The sequence below is a fragment of the Salvelinus namaycush genome, chromosome 1 (assembly GCF_016432855.1).
Source record: "Salvelinus namaycush isolate Seneca chromosome 1, SaNama_1.0, whole genome shotgun sequence".
Lineage (NCBI taxonomy): Eukaryota > Metazoa > Chordata > Actinopteri > Salmoniformes > Salmonidae > Salvelinus > Salvelinus namaycush.
Window position 1 is genome coordinate 717,946 of NC_052307.1, and position 20,070 is coordinate 738,015.

The following is a 20,070-nucleotide window of genomic DNA, read 5'->3' on the forward strand; positions in this document are numbered from 1 at the left end:
CCTAGACAACTATACCCAACATAGACACAGCTAGACAACTATACTAAACATAAATACAACTACTCTAAATAAACCCCCTAAACCTTACAATCACCCTGGACACTACAAAACCCACATAAATACCCATGTCACACCCTGACCTAACTAAAATAATAAAGAAAACAAAGAATACTAAGGCCAGGGCGTGACATAGCCCCCCCCTTAAGGTGCGAACTCCGGGCGCACCAGCACAAAGTCTAGGGGAGGGTCTGGGTGGGCATCTTACCACGGTGGTGGCTCAGGCTCAGGGCGAGGTCCCCACCCCACCATAGTCAATCCCAGCTTATATCTCCCCCTACAAATGACCACCCTCATATTACCCCCCCTTAATCTTTTGGGTAACATCGACACAAGGGGCAGCACCGGGATAGAGGAATAGCTCAGGACAGAGGGATAGCTCAGGATAGAGAGGTAGCTCAGGATAGAGAGGTAGCTCAGGATAGAGGGGCAACTCCGGACTGAAAGGCAGCTCCGGACAGAGAGACAGCTCTGGACTGAGGGGCAGTTCTGGAGAAATAGCCGCTCTGGGCTGAGGGACAGCTCATGACTGGCTGGCGGCTCTGGCAGATCCTGTCTGGTTGGCGGCTCTGGCAGATCCTGTCTGGTTGGCGGCCCTGGCAGATCCTGTCTGGTTGGCGGCTCTGGCAGATCCTGTCTGGTTGGCGGCTCTGGCAGATCCTGTCTGGTTGGCGGCCCTGGCAGATCCTGTCTGGTTGGCGGCTCTGGCAGATCCTGTCTGGTTGGCGGCTCTGGCAGATCCTGACTGACAAATGGCTCTAGCGGCTCCTGACTGACTAATGGCTCTGACGGCTCGGGACAGACGGGCGGCTCTAATGGCTCGGGACAGACGGATGGCTCAGATGGCGCTGGGGAGACGGATGGCTCAGATGGCGCTGGGGAGACGGATGGCTCAGATGGCGCTGGGGAGACGGATGGCTCAGATGGCGCTGCGGAGACGGATGGCTCAGACGGCGCTGCGGAGACGGATGGCTCAGACGGCGCTGCGGAGACGGATGGCTCAGATGGCGCTGAGGAGACGGATGGCTCAGACTGATCCTGTCTGGCGGAAGGCTTTAGCGGCTCCTGTCTGGCGGAAGGCTCTGTAGGCTCATGGCAGACGGGCGGCTTTGCAGGCTCATGGCAGACGGGCAGTTCAGTCACCGTTGGGCAGACGGCAGACTCTGGCCGGCTGAGACGCACTGTAGGCCTGGTGCGTGGTGCCGGAACTGGAGGTACCGGGCTAAGGACACGCACCTTCAGGCTAGTGCGGGGAACAACAACAGGGCACACTGAGTTCTCAAGGCGCACTATATGCCTGGTGCGTGGTACCGGACTGATGGCACGCACCTCAGGACGAGTGCGGGGAGAAATAACAGTGTGTACAGGACTCAGGAGACGCACAGGTGGCTTAGTGCGTGGTGCCGGAACTGGAGGTACCGGGCTAGAGACACGCACCATAGGGAGAGTGCGTGGAGGAGGAACAGGGCTCTGAAAACGCACTGGAAGCCTGGTGCGTGGTGTAGGCACTGGTGGTACTAGGCTGGGGCGGGGAGGTGGCGCCGGAAATACCGGACAGTGCAGGCGTACTGGCTCCCTTGAGCACCGAGCCTGCCCAACCTTACCTGGTTGAATGCTCCCCGTCGCCCGACCAGTGCGGGGAGGTGGAATAACCCGCACCGGTCTATGTAGGCGAACCGGGGACACCATGCGTAAGGCTGGTGCCATGTAAGCCGGCCCAAGAAGACGTACTGGTGGCCAGATATGTAGGGCCGGCTTCATGACATTTGGCTCAATGCCCAATCTAGCCCTACCAGTGCGGGGAGGTGGAATAACCCGCACTGGGCTATGCACCCGTACAGGAGACACCGTGCGCTCTACTGCGTAACACGGCGTCTGCCCGTACTCCCGCTCTCCACGGTTAGCCTGGGAAGTGGGCGCAGGTCTCCTACCTGCCCTTGGCCCACTACCTCTTGGCCCACTACCTCTTAGCCCCCCCCCAAGAAATTTTTGGGTAGTACTCACGGGCTTTTCAGGCTTCCAGCCACGTCTCCTTGCTGCCTCCTCATATCTCCGCCTCTCTGCCTTCGCTGCCTCCAGCTCAGCTTTAGGGCGGCGATATTCTCCTGGTTGAGCCCATGGTCCCTTTCCATCCAATATTTCCTCCCATGTCCATGAGTCCTGGTTACTTTGCCGCTGTTGTTGGTTCCGCTCATGCTGCTTGATCCAATGTTGGTGGGGAATTCTGTCACGATCGTGTGGAGGAGAGACGGACCAAGACGCAGCATGTGGAAAATAAGCCATCTTCTTTTATTATTGAAGAAGGCAAAACGAAACAAAACACTTACAAACTACCAAAACAATAAACGACCGTGAAGCTAATAAACGTAGTGCACACACACACACGCGCACACACACACACACACACACACACACACACACACACACACACACACACACACACACACACACACACACACACACACACACACACACACACACACACACACACACACACACACACACACACACACACACACACACACACACACACACACACACACACACACACACACACACACACACACACACACACACACACACACACACACACACACAGGCTACAAACGTTCAGACATAGACAATTCCCCACAACAAACTAAAGCCTATGGCTACCCTAAATATGGCTCCCAATCAGAGACAACAGAAACCAGCTGTCTCTAATTGGGAACCCCTTCAGGCAACCATAGACTTTCCTAGACAACTATACCCAACATAGACACAGCTAGACAACTATACTAAACATAAATACAACTACTCTAAATAAACCCCCTAAACCTTACAATCACCCTGGACACTACAAAACCCACATAAATACCCATGTCACACCCTGACCTAACTAAAATAATAAAGAAAACAAAGAATACTAAGGCCAGGGCGTGACACTAAGGTGCCTAGCCTGAACCATGAAAAACAGGCCCAGACCATTATTCCTCCTCCACCAAACTTTACAGTTGGAACGCCTGGCATCCACCAAAACCAGATTTGTCCATCGGACTGCCAGATGGTGAAGCATGATTCATCACTCCAGAGATCGCTTTTCCATTACTCCAGAGTCCAATGGCGGCAAGCTTTACACCACTCCAGCCGACGCTTGACATTGCACATGGTGATCTTAGGTTTGTGTGCGGCTGCTCGGCCATGGAAACCCATTTCATTAACCTCCCGATGAACAGTTCTGACATTGCTTCCAGAGGCAGTTTGGAACTCGATAGTGAGTGTTACATCAGAGGACAGACGATTTTTACGCACTACGCGCTCCAGCACTCCGCGGTCCTGTTCTGTGAGCTTGTGTGGCCTACCACTTCACAGCTGAGCCGTTGTTGCTCCTAGATGTTTCCACTTCACAATAACAGCACTTACAGTTGACCGGGGCAGCTTTAGCAGGCCAGACATTTGACTAACTGACTTGTTGGAAAGGTGGTATTCTGTGACGGTGCCACGTTGAAAGTGACTGAGCTCTTCAGTAAGGCCATTCTACTGCCAATGTTTGTCTATGGAGATTGCATGGCTGTGTGGTCAATTTAATCCACCTGTCAGCAACGGGTGTGGCTGAAATAACCAAATCCACGAATTTGAAAGGGTGTCCACATACTTTTGTATATACAGTGTACAATACTATAAAAACACCATAGTAAATACTGCATTAGTGTCCGCAAAAACACAACACTTTTTTTATATAGTAAATAATACAGTATTTAATTTGCATACACCCTGCCCATTCTCCTCCCCCATATAGAAATTGGTACCACCCATAAGTGAGAAACCTACATGCCAAGTATAGACCATATTATGTTCTATACAGGTAATAGAAAAAAAGCACAAGCTTTAAACTATCTGTTCAGATGCACAAGACACATGTTCAACATGTTTGTGCAAACTTGTAGATCGTTTTTGCCACAATGCAGTTAAGAAGAGATTCTTATTTACAATAACGACCTACACCAGCCAAACCCGTGTGCACCACCCTATGGGACTCTCAATCACGGCCGGTTGTGATACAGCCTGGATTCGAACCAGGGTGTCCGTAGTGACGCCTTCAAGCGCTGAGATGCAGTGCCTTAGACCGCTGCGCCACTCGGAAGTGAAGTTCCCACACAGGCAGCATATCCACGACAAGCAAGACACAGACACCAGTCTAATTAGCAATGTAATGTTATTTTTTAATCATCATTGCAAACCTTGGCTAAGCAGACAGACAGTCAAAGTATTGGTGTTATTTTTCAGCAACTCTGGCTAGTGGCTCTACGATATGGCAGCAACTACAAAGATCAGCCGACCTACAACATCACACAAAACTTTTATAGTTTTCTACTCCGATGCTGTCCTGCGTGTGAAACTGCAATATCCGTTACGACACACAGAAAACGTTGTTAGCCTTCATAATGCCCTCGGATGTTCGTTTAAAAATCGCCACAGGGTATTTATTTCAGCTGTTGTGAAATTTGAGGAAGTCTCCTGTGTGAAGTCTGAGATTGTGTGGGGATCTCTATCTAGCGAAAGATTAAAAAATAAATAAAACTCTGCTAGGTGACGCAACAACTACGTGTGTGTGTTTTCCTGTTCGTACCTCTCCTTGTAGGCTTTACAGACACTCCTCATTCCTGTTCGTACCTCTCCTTGTAGGCTTTACAGACACTCCTCATTCCTGTTCGTACCTCTCCTTGTAGGCTTTACAGACACTCCCCCTTCCTGTTCGTACCTCTCCTTGTAGGCTTTACAGACACTCCTCATTCCTGTTCGCACCTCTCCTTGTAGGCTTTACAGACACTCCCCATTCCTGTTCGTACCTCTCCTTGTAGGCTTTACAGACACTCCCCCTTCCTGTTCGCACCTCTCCTTGTAGGCTTTACAGACACTCCCCCTTCCTGTTCGCACCTCTCCTTGTAGGCTTTACAGACACTCCCCCTTCCTGTTCGTACCTCTCCTTGTAGGCTTTACAGACACTCCTCATTCCTGTTCGTACCTCTCCTTGTAGGCTTTACAGACACTCCCCCTTCCTGTTCGTACCTCTCCTTGTAGGCTTTACAGACACTCCCCATTCCTGTTCGTACCTCTCCTTGTAGGCTTTACAGACACTCCCCCTTCCTGTTCGTACCTCTCCTTGTAGGCTTTACAGACACTCCTCATTCCTGTTCGCACCTCTCCTTGTAGGCTTTACAGACACTCCCCCTTCCTGTTCGTACCTCTCCTTGTAGGCTTTACAGACACTCCCCCTTCCTGTTCGTACCTCTCCTTGTAGGCTTTACAGACACTCCCCCTTCCTGTTCGTACCTCTCCTTGTAGGCTTTACAGACACTCCCCCTTCCTGTTCGTACCTCTCCTTGTAGGCTTTACAGACACTCCCCCTTCCTGTTCGTACCTCTCCTTGTAGGCTTTACAGACACTCCCCCTTCCTGTTCGTACCTCTCCTTGTAGGCTTTACAGACACTCCCCCTTCCTGTTCGTACCTCTCCTTGTAGGCTTTACAGACACTCCCCCTTCCTGTTCGCACCTCTCCTTGTAGGCTTTACAGACACTCCCCATTCCTGTTCGTACCTCTCCTTGTAGGCTTTACAGACACTCCTCATTCCTGTTCGTACCTCTCCTTGTAGGCTTTACAGACACTCCCCCTTCCTGTTCGCACCTCTCCTTGTAGGCTTTACAGACACTCCCCATTCCTGTTCGTACCTCTCCTTGTAGGCTTTACAGACACTCCTCATTCCTGTTCGTACCTCTCCTTGTAGGCTTTACAGACACTCCCCCTTCCTGTTCGCACCTCTCCTTGTAGGCTTTACAGACACTCCCCCTTCCTGTTCGCACCTCTCCTTGTAGGCTTTACAGACACTCCCCCTTCCTGTTCGCACCTCTCCTTGTAGGCTTTACAGACACTCCCCCTTCCTGTTCGTACCTCTCCTTGTAGGCTTTACAGACACTCCCCCTTCCTGTTCGCACCTCTCCTTGTAGGCTTTACAGACACTCCTCATTCCTGTTCGTACCTCTCCTTGTAGGCTTTACAGACACTCCCCATTCCTGTTCGTACCTCTCCTTGTAGGCTTTACAGACACTCCCCATTCCTGTTCGTACCTCTCCTTGTAGGCTTTACAGACACTCCTCATTCCTGTTCGTACCTCTCCTTGTAGGCTTTACAGACACTCCCCATTCCTGTTCGTACCTCTCCTTGTAGGCTTTACAGACACTCCCCCTTCCTGTTCGTACCTCTCCTTGTAGGCTTTACAGACACTCCTCATTCCTGTTCGTACCTCTCCTTGTAGGCTTTACAGACACTCCCCCTTCCTGTTCGCACCTCTCCTTGTAGGCTTTACAGACACTCCTCATTCCTGTTCGTACCTCTCCTTGTAGGCTTTACAGACACTCCCCCTTCCTGTTCGTACCTCTCCTTGTAGGCTTTACAGACACTCCCCCTTCCTGTTCGCACCTCTCCTTGTAGGCTTTACAGACACTCCCCCTTCCTGTTCGTACCTCTCCTTGTAGGCTTTACAGACACTCCCCATTCCTGTTCGTACCTCTCCTTGTAGGCTTTACAGACACTCCTCATTCCTGTTCGTACCTCTCCTTGTAGGCTTTACAGACACTCCCCCTTCCTGTTCGTACCTCTCCTTGTAGGCTTTACAGACACTCCCCCTTCCTGTTCGTACCTCTCCTTGTAGGCTTTACAGACACTCCCCATTCCTGTTCGCACCTCTCCTTGTAGGCTTTACAGACACTCCTCATTCCTGTTCGTACCTCTCCTTGTAGGCTTTACAGACACTCCCCCTTCCTGTTCGTACCTCTCCTTGTAGGCTTTACAGACACTCCCCCTTCCTGTTCGTACCTCTCCTTGTAGGCTTTACAGACACTCCCCATTCCTGTTCGCACCTCTCCTTGTAGGCTTTACAGACACTCCCCATTCCTGTTCGTACCTCTCCTTGTAGGCTTTACAGACACTCCCCCTTCCTGTTCGCACCTCTCCTTGTAGGCTTTACAGACACTCCCCATTCCTGTTCGTACCTCTCCTTGTAGGCTTTACAGACACTCCTCATTCCTGTTCGTACCTCTCCTTGTAGGCTTTACAGACACTCCCCATTCCTGTTCGTACCTCTCCTTGTAGGCTTTACAGACACTCCTCATTCCTGTTCGTACCTCTCCTTGTAGGCTTTACAGACACTCCTCATTCCTGTTCGTACCTCTCCTTGTAGGCTTTACAGACACTCCCCATTCCTGTTCGTACCTCTCCTTGTAGGCTTTACAGACACTCCTCATTCCTGTTCGTACCTCTCCTTGTAGGCTTTACAGACACTCCCCATTCCTGTTCGTACCTCTCCTTGTAGGCTTTACAGACACTCCTCATTCCTGTTCGTACCTCTCCTTGTAGGCTTTACAGACACTCCTCATTCCTGTTCGTACCTCTCCTTGTAGGCTTTACAGACACTCCCCATTCCTGTTCGTACCTCTCCTTGTAGGCTTTACAGACACTCCTCATTCCTGTTCGTACCTCTCCTTGTAGGCTTTACAGACACTCCCCATTCCTGTTCGTACCTCTCCTTGTAGGCTTTACAGACACTCCTCATTCCTGTTCGTACCTCTCCTTGTAGGCTTTACAGACACTCCTCATTCCTGTTCGTACCTCTCCTTGTAGGCTTTACAGACACTCCTCATTCCTGTTCGTACCTCTCCTTGTAGGCTTTACAGACACTCCCCATTCCTGTTCGTACCTCTCCTTGTAGGCTTTACAGACACTCCTCATTCCTGTTCGTACCTCTCCTTGTAGGCTTTACAGACACTCCTCATTCCTGTTCGTACCTCTCCTTGTAGGCTTTACAGACACTCCTCATTCCTGTTCGTACCTCTCCTTGTAGGCTTTACAGACACTCCTCATTCCTGTTCGTACCTCTCCTTGTAGGCTTTACAGACACTCCCCATTCCTGTTCGTACCTCTCCTTGTAGGCTTTACAGACACTCCCCATTCCTGTTCGTACCTCTCCTTGTAGGCTTTACAGACACTCCTCATTCCTGTTCGTACCTCTCCTTGTAGGCTTTACAGACACTCCTCATTCCTGTTCGTACCTCTCCTTGTAGGCTTTACAGACACTCCTCATTCCTGTTCGTACCTCTCCTTGTAGGCTTTACAGACACTCCCCATTCCTGTTCGTACCTCTCCTTGTAGGCTTTACAGACACTCCCCATTCCTGTTCGTACCTCTCCTTGTAGGCTTTACAGACACTCCTCATTCCTGTTCGTACCTCTCCTTGTAGGCTTTACAGACACTCCTCATTCCTGTTCGTACCTCTCCTTGTAGGCTTTACAGACACTCCCCATTCCTGTTCGTACCTCTCCTTGTAGGCTTTACAGACACTCCTCATTCCTGTTCGTACCTCTCCTTGTAGGCTTTACAGACACTCCTCATTCCTGTTCGTACCTCTCCTTGTAGGCTTTACAGACACTCCTCATTCCTGTTCGTACCTCTCCTTGTAGGCTTTACAGACACTCCCCATTCCTGTTCGTACCTCTCCTTGTAGGCTTTACAGACACTCCTCATTCCTGTTCGTACCTCTTCTTGTAGGCTTTACAGACACTCCCATGTCCTGTTCGCATCTCTCCTTGTAGGCTTTACAGACACTCCCCCTTCCTGTTCGTACCTCTCCTTGTAGGCTTTACAGACACTCCTCATTCCTGTTCGTACCTCTCCTTGTAGGCTTTACAGACACTCCCCATTCCTGTTCGTACCTCTCCTTGTAGGCTTTACAGACACTCCCCCTTCCTGTTCGCACCTCTCCTTGTAGGCTTTACAGACACTCCGCATTCCTGTTCGTACCTCTCCTTGTAGGCTTTACAGACACTCCCCATTCCTGTTCGTACCTCTCCTTGTAGGCTTTACAGACACTCCCCCTTCCTGTTCGTACCTCTCCTTGTAGGCTTTACAGACACTCCCCCTTCCTGTTCGTACCTCTCCTTGTAGGCTTTACAGACACTCCCCCTTCCTGTTCGCACCTCTCCTTGTAGGCTTTACAGACACTCCCCCTTCCTGTTCGTACCTCTCCTTGTAGGCTTTACAGACACTCCTCATTCCTGTTCGCACCTCTCCTTGTAGGCTTTACAGACACTCCCCCTTCCTGTTCGTACCTCTCCTTGTAGGCTTTACAGACACTCCTCATTCCTGTTCGTACCTCTCCTTGTAGGCTTTACAGACACTCCCCGCCCCTTGGCTGCAACCCTTCTAATGTGTACCTTGTGCACAGAACCCATGTGGAATTCTGTGTCTCCGGCAGCGTTTGGATCTACCGTTCTGTGGTCAAGAACGCAGAGTTCATCTCAGCCTATACCGCCCTTCAATCCCTTTACTTTTTGTCCGTGACGGAGACATCACCTCAGAGAGCACTGTTAATCCAGCTGCTCTCTCTACATGTTTCTCTCATAGTCCGACAGCGTCTGGTCGTCATGGTGATGGCACAGGGCTACTCATTTCTCCTAACTGGACTCTTTTCTCCCTCTCTCACCTGTCCATCTCCTCTCCCGCCTGTCCATCTCCTCTCTCACCTGTCCATCTCCTCTCTGACCTGTCCATCTCCTCTCTCACCTGTCCATCTTCCTCTCCCGCCTGTCCATCTCCTCTCTCACCTGTTCATCTCCTCTCTCACCAGTCCATCTCCTCTCTCACCTGTTCATCTCCTCTCTCACCAGTCCATCTCCTCTCTGACCTGTACATCTCCTCTCTCACCTGTCCATCTCCTCTCTGACCTGTTTATCTCCTCTCTCACCTGTCCATCTCCTCTCTGACCTGTTTATCTCCTCTCTGACCTGTTCATCTCCTCTCTCACCTGTCCATCTCCTCTCACACCTGTCCATCTCCTCTCTGACCTGTCCATCTCCTCTCTCACCTGTCCATCTCCTCTCTCACCTGTCCATCTCCTATCTGACCTGTCCATCTCCTCTCTGACCTGTCCATCTCCTCTCTCACCTGTCCATCTCCTCTCACCTGTCCCTCTCCTCTCTCACCTGTCCATCTCCTCTCTGACCTGTCCATCTCCTCCCTCACCTGTCCATCTCCTCTCTGACCTGTCCATCTCCTCTCTGACCTGTCCATCTCCTCCCTCACCTGTCCCTCTCGTCTCTCACCTGTCCATCTCCTCCCTCACCTGTCCCTCTCCTCTCTCACCTGTCCATCTCCTCCCTCACCTGTGCCTCTACTCATTTGAATTCCATGCTGTCACTGTCACTTGTCCTCTCAAGCTGAACATTGTTGTCATCTATCATCCACCAGGTGCCCTTGGAGAGTTCCTCAATGAGCTCGACACCTTGATAAGCTAATTTCCTGACGATGGCTCAGCGCTCTTCGTACTTGGCGACTTCAACCTCCCGACGTCTGCCTTCGATTAATTTCTTTCCATTTCTCTCTTTCCCCTCCTTGCCTCTTTTGACCTCACCCTTTCCCAATCCCCTCCAACTCACAAGACAGGCAATTTACTTGACCTCATCATTACTAGGGGCTGTTCTCCTACTAATCTCACTGCAACCCCACTCCAGGTCTCTGATCACTACTTAGTTTCCTTTCCTGTCTCCCTTTCCTCCAACCCTAACCACTCAGGCCTTATACAGAGGGTAATGTGGCGTCGTAATCTTCGCTCTCTCTCTCCAACTACTCTCTCCTCTCCTCTTCTATCCTATCATCTCTCCCTATTGCTAAATCCTTCTCCCCCCGTCTCCTGATTCTGCCTCTTCGAACCCTACTCTCCTCCCTTTCCGCATCCTATGACTCACACTGTTCCCTTTCCTCTTGTCTCGGCCCTCCCCTCCAGCTCCATGGCTGAGTGAGTCATTGCGACCTTAAAGAACAGGGCTTCTGCCTATAACCCTAGGAAACTCTTTTCCATTTTATCCTCCCTCCTTAAATACCCCCCTCTGCGGACGACTTTTTCAACCTCTTTGAAAAGAAGGTTGACGACATCCGTTTCTCATTCACTCAGCCTATTGAGTCCACTGGTCCCACTCATTCACTCAGCCTATTGAGTCCACTGGTCCCACTCATTCACTCAGCCTATTGAGTCCACTGGTCCCACTCATTCACTCAGCCTATTGAGTCCACTGGTCCCACTCATTCACTCAGCCTATTGAGTCCACTGGTCTCACTCATTCACTCAGCCTATTGAGTCCACTGGTCCCACTCATTCACTCAGCCTATTGAGTCCACTGGTCCCACTCATTCACTCAGCCTATTGAGTCCACTGGTCCCACTCATTCACTCAGCCTATTGAGTCCACTGGTCCCACTCATTCACTCAGCCTATTGAGTCCACTGGTCTCACTCATTCACTCAGCCTATTGAGTCCACTGGTCCCACTCATTCACTCAGCCTATTGAGTCCACTGGTCCCACTCATTCACTCAGCCTATTGAGTCCACTGGTCCCACTCATTCACTCAGCCTATTGAGTCCACTGGTCCCACTCATTCACTCAGCCTATTGAGTCCACTGGTCTCTCTCATTCACTCAGCCTATTGAGTCCACTGGTCCCACTCATTCACTCAGCCTATTGAGTCCACTGGTCCCACTCATTCACTCAGCCTATTGAGTCCACTGGTCTCTCTCATTCACTCAGCCTATTGAGTCCACTGGTCCCACTCATTCACTCAGCCTATTGAGTCCACTGGTCCCACTCATTCACTCAGCCTATTGAGTCCACTGGTCCCACTCATTCACTCAGCCTGTTGAGTCCACTGGTCCCACTCATTCACTCAGCCTATTGAGTCCACTGGTCCCACTCATTCACTCAGCCTATTGAGTCCACTGGTCCCACTCATTCACTCAGCCTGTTGAGTCCACTGGTCCCACTCATTCACTCAGCCTATTGAGTCCACTGGTCCCACTCATTCACTCAGCCTATTGAGTCCACTGGTCCCACTCATTCACTCAGCCTATTGAGTCCACTGGTCCCACTCATTCACTCAGCCTATTGAGTCCACTGGTCCCACTCATTCACTCAGCCTATTGAGTCCACTGGTCCCACTCATTCACTCAGCCTATTGAGTCCACTGGTCCCACTCATTCACTCAGCCTATTGAGTCCACTGGTCCCATTCACACAGAACTAGCTGACGCCTTGACCTCTTTCTCCCCTCTGTCTCCAGATAAAATCCTGTGAATAGTGAGGTCTGGCCGCCTGACAACCTGCCTTCTCCAGACCATCTGTTAAGACCTTCTCCCATTCCTTACTTCCCCCATTAACTCATCCCTGACCACTGGCTGCATCCCCCCTGACTTCAAAACTGCCGAGTCACTCCCCGTCGTCAAGAAATCTACACTCTACTCACCTGACATCAAAAACTACAGTCCTGTATCTCTTCTTTCTTTTCTTTCCAAAACACTTGAGTGCAGACTCTCGTTATCTCTCTCAGAACGATCTTCTTGACCCCATAACCAGTCAGGCTTCAAGACGGGTCACTCAACCGAGACTGCTCTTCTCTGTGTCACGGAGGCTTTCCGCACTGCCAAACCTGACTCTCTCTCTCCTCTGTTCTCATCTTCCTAGATCTATCTGCTGAACCATCAGATCCTTCTCTCTAGCCTCTTTTAGAGATGGACGTCTCAGGCACTGCACACTCTTGGATTGCTTTCTACCCCCAAGCCATAAAACTGCTAAACAATTAATAAAATCTCCCATCCCTTTTGTACACTGCTGCTACTCGCTGTTTATTATCTATGCATAGTCACTTTACCCCTACCTACATGTACACTGCTGCTACTCGCTGTTTATTATCTATGCATAGTCACTTTACCCCTACCTACATGTACACTGCTGCTACTGTTTATTATCTATGTATAGGCACTTCACCCCTACCTACATGTACACTGCTGCTACTGTTTATTATCTATACATAGTCACTTCACCCCTACCTACATGTACACTGCTGCTACTGTTTATTATCTATACATAGTCACTTCACCCCTACCTACATGTACACTGCTGCTACTCTGTTTATTATCTATACATAGCCACTTCACCCCTACCTACATGTACACTGCTGTTACTGTCTGTTTATTATCTATACATAGTCACTTCACCCCTACCTACATGTACACTGCTGCTACTCTGTTTATTATCTATACATAGTCACTTTACCCCTACCTACATGTACACTGCTGCTACTCACTGTTTATTATCTATGCATAGTCACTTTACCCCTACCTACATGTACACTGCTGCTACTCACTGTTTATTATCTATGCATAGCCACTTCACCCCTACCTACATGTACACTGCTGCTACTGTTTATTATCTATGTATAGCCACTTCACCCCTACCTACATGTACACTGCTGCTACTGTTTATTATCTATACATAGTCACTTCACCCCTACCTACATGTACACTGCTGCTACTGTTTATTATCTATACATAGCCACTTCACCCCTACCTACATGTACACTGCTGCTACTGTTTATTATCTATACATAGTCACTTCACCCCTACCTACATGTACACTGCTGCTACTCTCTGTTTATTATCTATACATAGTCACTTTACCCCTACCTACATGTACACTGCTGCTACTCACTGTTTATTATCTATGCATAGCCACTTCACCCCTACCTACATGTACACTGCTGCTACTCTCTGTTTATTATCTATACATAGTCACTTTACCCCTACCTACATGTACACTGCTGCTACTCACTGTTTATTATCTATGCATAGTCACTTCACCCCTACCTACATGTACACTGCTGCTACTCACTGTTTATTATCTATACATAGTCACTTCACCCCTACCTACATGTACACTGCTGCTACTGTTTATTATCTATACATAGTCACTTCACCCCTACCTACATGTACACTGCTGCTACTGTTTATTATCTATGTATAGCCACTTCACCCCTACCTACGTGTACACTGCTGCTACTGTTTATTATCTATACATAGTCACTTCACCCCTACCTACATGTACACTGCTGCTACTGTTTATTATCTATGTATAGCCACTTCACCCCTACCTACGTGTACACTGCTGCTACTGTTTATTATCTATACATAGTCACTTCACCCCTACCTACATGTACACTGCTGCTACTGTTTATTATCTATGTATAGCCACTTCACCCCTACCTACATGTACACTGCTGCTACTGTTTATTATCTATACATAGTCACTTCACCCCTACCTACATGTACACTGCTGCTACTGTTTATTATCTATGTATAGCCACTTCACCCCTACCTACGTGTACACTGCTGCTACTCACTGTTTATTATCTATACATAGTCACTTCACCCCTACCTACATGTACACTGCTGCTACTCACTGTTTATTATCTATACATAGTCACTTTACCCCTACCTACATGTACACTGCTGCTACTCACTGTTTATTATCTATACATAGTCACTTTACCCCTACCTACATGTACACTGCTGCTACTCACTGTTTATTATCTATACATAGTCACTTTACCCCTACCTACATGTACACTGCTGCTACTCACTGTTTATTATCTATGCATAGTCACTTTACCCCTACCTACATGTACATATTACCTCAACTAACCTGTACCCCCACACACTGACTCAGTACCAGTACCCCCTGTATATAGCCTCGTTATTGTTATTCTTATTGTGTTACTTTTTATTATTACTTTTTATTTTAGTCTACTTGGTAAATATTTTCTTAACTCTTCTTGAACAGCACTGTTGGTTAAGGGCTTGTATGTAAGCATTTCACGGTAAAGTCTACACTTGTTGTATTCGGTGCAGGTGACAAATACAGTTTGATTTAATTTTGATTTGATTTGACATGGCAGGCCGCTTCTACCAGGTGATGTGGAGAGGATCTGTGTCTGCACCACGTACTCTCACTACTGGTGTCCTCCAAGGCTCGGTTCTAGACCCTCTCCTCTTCTCTCTATACACCAAGTCACTCGGCTCCATGTCCTCACATGGTCTCTCCTTTCATTGCTATGCGGATGACTCTCAACTACCCCCCCCCTTCTTTCTGACACCCAGGTATCAAAGTTCCATCTTAACCTCTCCTTTTACAAGCCTGAGTTACCAGACGAGTGAGTCACTGCTAGCTATGTACATAGGCCTAATGAGTGCACTGTTTTCACGTAAGCTGCATGGGGGGGAAAAATGATGTCCTAATATAAAGAAAAAACGTGAATGTCTGTTGACTGTTTTGTTGCTCGTGATATTTTAATAAAACATTGGTTAAAGGCTACTGATTATGCGTCTCTGCTGGCAAAACAGAAAATGGACGCCCTAACCGTTACCGCTAAAACCTGCTTTTTTGTGAGTCTTAAATATCACCTGTAGCGCTGGTTGAAATTAGCACATTGGCACACATTTTCAAGGACTCACCTCAAATATTTCCACAGGTAAATTACCAACCCTGACGCAAGGATTGAGAAATAGTGTGTAGTGTCACGTTCTGACCTTAGTTCCTTTTTTATGTCTTTATTTTGGTTTGGTGTGAGGCGTCAGGGCGTGAGTTGGGGTGGGCATTCTATGTTGTTTTTCTATGTTTGTATTTCTGTGTTTGGCCTGGTATGGTTCTCAATCAGAGGCAGCTGTCGATCGTTGTCTCTGATTGAGAATCATACTTAGGTAGCCGGTTTTCCCACTGTGGGTTGTGGGTAGTTGTTTTCTGTGTCCGTGTTTGTCCATACAGACCTGTTTCAGTCTCGGTCATTCTCTTTTTATTTTGTCATTCAGTGTTCAGCTGTTTTCATTAAAATGGACACTTATGGGCACATTGGTCCGATCTTTCATACTCGTCATCAGACGAGGACGAGTACCGTCACAGAGCGCCTGGTTTTCCCAAACTGAAATTGCCAAAGTACGTGCGTTTGACACTATAACGCCAGTTGAATACAGAGGCGTCAGTGTTCTTCATTTACAGTAATTAGTGTTGTCAAATGTTGAAGCCGTTCTGCAAACAATGGACATAATCATAATCACATGCCTTTATTTCTGCTCAGTTGTTGCGGTGTAATTCAAGTGTAGGAAATAGGATTGATCTATATAGTTGATCAATTAATTTATTATTTACTACAAATTAGCTGATCATTAACCATCTATAACTAATTATAACCTCTTTTAAAGGGTTCCTTCAGTGTTACCCGTAATGGTTTATTTTACATAATTTAAACCCAAAACTTTAGTTATTCATGGTGGGTCATCAAAGTGTTAAACCACAACTGTTATCTCTGGGCAGTAGATTTATCTGTCCACTCTCTGTTATCTCTGGGCAGTAGATTTATCTGTCCACTCTCTGTTATCTCTGGGCAGTAGATTTTCTCTGGGCAGTAGATGAATCTGTCCACTCTCTGTTATCTCTGGGCAGTAGATTTATCTGTCCACTCTCTGTTATCTCTGGGCAGTAGATTATCTCTGGGCAGTAGATGAATCTGTCCACTCTCTGTTATCTCTGGGCAGTAGATTTATCTGTCCACTCTCTGTTATCTCTGGGCAGTAGATTATCTCTGGGCAGTAGATGTATCTGTCCACTCTCTGTTATCTCTGGGCAGTAGATTTATCTGTCCACTCTCTGTTATCTCTGGGCAGTAGATTATCTCTGGGCAGTAGATTATCTCTGGGCAGTAGATGTATCTGTCCACTCTCTGTTATCTCTGGGCAGTATATGTATCTGTCCACTCTCTGTTATCTCTGGGCAGTAGATTTATCTGTCCACTCTCTGTTATCTCTGGGCAGTAGATTTATCTGTCCACTCTCTGTTATCTCTGGGCAGTAGATTATCTCTGGGCAGTAGATTATCTCTGGGCAGTAGATGTATCTGTCCACTCTCTGTTATCTCTGGGCAGTAGATTTATCTGTCCACTCTCTGTTATCTCTGGGCAGTAGATTTATCTGTCCACTCTCTGTTATCTCTGGGCAGTAGATGTATCTGTCCACTCTCTGTTATCTCTGGGCAGTAGATTTATCTGTCCACTCTCTGTTATCTCTGGGCAGTAGATTTATCTGTCCACTCCCTGTTATCTCTGGGCAGTAGATGTATCTGTCCACTCTCTGTTATCTCTGGGCAGTAGATTTTTCTGTCCACTCTCTGTTATCTCTGGGTAGTAGATGTATCTGTCCACTCTCTGTTATCTCTGGGCAGTAGATTATCTCTGGGCAGTAGATGAATCTGTCCACTCTCTGTTATCTCTGGGCAGTAGATGTATCTGTCCACTCTCTGTTATCTCTGGGCAGTAGATTTATCTGTCCACTCTCTGTTATCTCTGGGCAGTAGATTTATCTGTCCACTCTCTGTTATCTCTGGGCAGTAGATGTATCTGTCCACTCTCTGTTATCTCTGGGCAGTAGATGTATCTGTCCACTCTCTGTTATCTCTGGGCAGTAGATTTATCTGTCCACTCTCTGTTATCTCTGGGCAGTAGATTTATCTGTCCACTCTCTGTTATCTCTGGGCAGTAGATTATCTCTGGGCAGTAGATTATCTCTGGGCAGTAGATGTATCTGTCCACTCTCTGTTATCTCTGGGCAGTAGATTGATCTGTCCACTCTCTGTTATCTCTGGGTAGTAGATGTATCTGTCCACTCTCTGTTATCTCTGGGTAGTAGATTTATCTGTCCACTCTCTGTTATCTCTGGGCAGTAAATTATTTTTGAACAGATACAATGCTATTTTACAGTAAACAAATTGACAACAGACTTTCAGCACACTTATAGGGAAGGACATGCAACAAGCACAGCACTTACACAAATGACTGATGATTGGCTTAGAGAACTTTGTAAAAATATTGTGGGGGCTGTTTTGTTAGACTTCAGTGCAGCTTTTGACTTTATCGATCATAGTCTGCTGATGGAAAAACGTATGTGTTATGGCTTTACACCCCCCTGCTATATTGTGGATAAAGAGTTACCTGTCTAACAGAACACAGAGGGTGTTCTTTAATGGAAGCCTCTCCAACATAATCCAGGTAGAATCAGGAATTCCCCAAATCCTAAACCTCAACTAAATCTTGTAATAAATAATGTGGAAATTGAGCACGTTGAGGTGACTAAACTGCTTGAAGTAACCCTGGATTGTAAACTGTCATGGTCAAAACATATTGATAAAACAGTAGCTAAGGGGAGAAGTCTGTCCATAATAAAACGCTGCTCTGCCTTCTTAACAACACTGTCAACAAGGCAGGTCCTACAGGCCCTAGTTTCTACCTTCTTAACAACACTATCAACAAGGCAGGTCCCACAGGCCCTAGTTTCTACCTTCTTAACAACACTATCAACAAGGCAGGTCCTACAGGCCCTAGTTTCTACCTTCTTAACAACACTATCAACAAGGCAGGTCCTACAGGCCCTAGTTTCTACCTTCTTAACAACACTATCAACAAGGCAGGTCCTACAGGCCCTAGTTTCTACCTTCTTAACAACACTATCAACAAGGCAGGTCCTACAGGCCCTAGTTTCTACCTTCTTAACAGCACTATCAACAAGGCAGGTCCTACAGGCCCTAGTTTCTACCTTCTTAACAACACTATCAACAAGGCAGGTCCTACAGGCCCTAGTTTCTACCTTCTTAACAACACTATCAACAAGGTAGGTCCTACAGGCCCTAGTTTCTACCTTCTTAACAGCACTATCAACAAGGCAGGTCCTACAGGCCCTAGTTTCTACCTTCTTAACAACACTATCAACAAGGCAGGTCCTACAGGCCCTAGTTTCTACCTTCTTAACAACACTATCAACAAGGCAGGTCCTACAGGCCCTAGTTTCTACCTTCTTAACAACGCTATCAACAAGGCAGGTCCTACAGGCCCTAGTTTCTACCTTCTTAACAACACTATCAACAAGGCAGGTCCTACAGGCCCTAGTTTCTACCTTCTTAACAACACTATCAACAAGGCAGGTCCTACAGGCCCTAGTTTTGTCGCACCTAGACTACTGTTCAGTCGTGTGGTTGGGTGCCACAAAGAGGAATTTAGGAAAATTACAATTTCTCAGAACAGGGCAGCAAGGCTGGCCCTTGGATGTACACAGAGAGCTTCTACACATATTCTATACACACACATACGCATGGATTTTGTATTTAATAGATATGTGGTAGTGGTGGAGTTGGGGCCTGAGGGCACACAGTGTATTGTGAAATCTGTGAATGTATTGTAATGTTTTTTAAATTGTATAACTGCCTTCATTTTGCTGGACCCCAGGAAGAATAGCTGCTGCCTTGGCAGATCCATATTAAATACAAAATCTCTGGGCAGTAGATTATCTCTGGGAAGTAAATTATCTCTGGGCAGTTGATTTATCTATCCACTCTTCTGTTTTCTCTGGGCAGTAGATTATCTCTGGGCAGTAGATTTATCTATCCACTCTTCTGTTTTCTCTGGGCAGTTGATTATCTCTGGGCAGTAGATTTATCTATCCACTCTTCTGTTTTCTCTGGGCAGTTGATTATCTCTGGGCAGTTGATTTATCTATCCACTCTTCTGTTTTCTCTGGGCAGTTGATTTATCTATCCACTCTTCTGTTTTCTCTGGGCAGTAGATTATCTCTGGGCAGTTGATTTATCTATCCACTCTTCTGTTTTCTCTGGGCAGTAGATTATCTCTGGGCAGTTGATTTATCTATCCACTCTTCTGTTTTCTCTGGGCAGTAGATTATCTCTGGGCAGTTGATTTATCTATCCACTCTTCTGTTTTCTCTGGGCAGTAGATTATCTCTGGGCAGTAGATTTATCTATCCACTCTTCTGTTTTCTCTGGGCAGTAGATTATCTCTGGGCAGTTGATTTACAGTGGGGCAAAAAAGTATTTAGTCAGCCACCAATTGTGCAAGTTCTCCCACTTAAAAAGATGAGAGAGGCCTGTAATTTTCATCATAGGTACACTTCAACTATGACAGACAAAATGACAAGAAAAAAATCCAGAAAATCACATTGTAGGATTTTTTATGAATTTATTTGCAAATTATGGTGGAAAATAAGTATTTGGTCACCTACAAACAAGCAAGATTTCTGGCTCTCACAGACATGTAACTTCTTCTT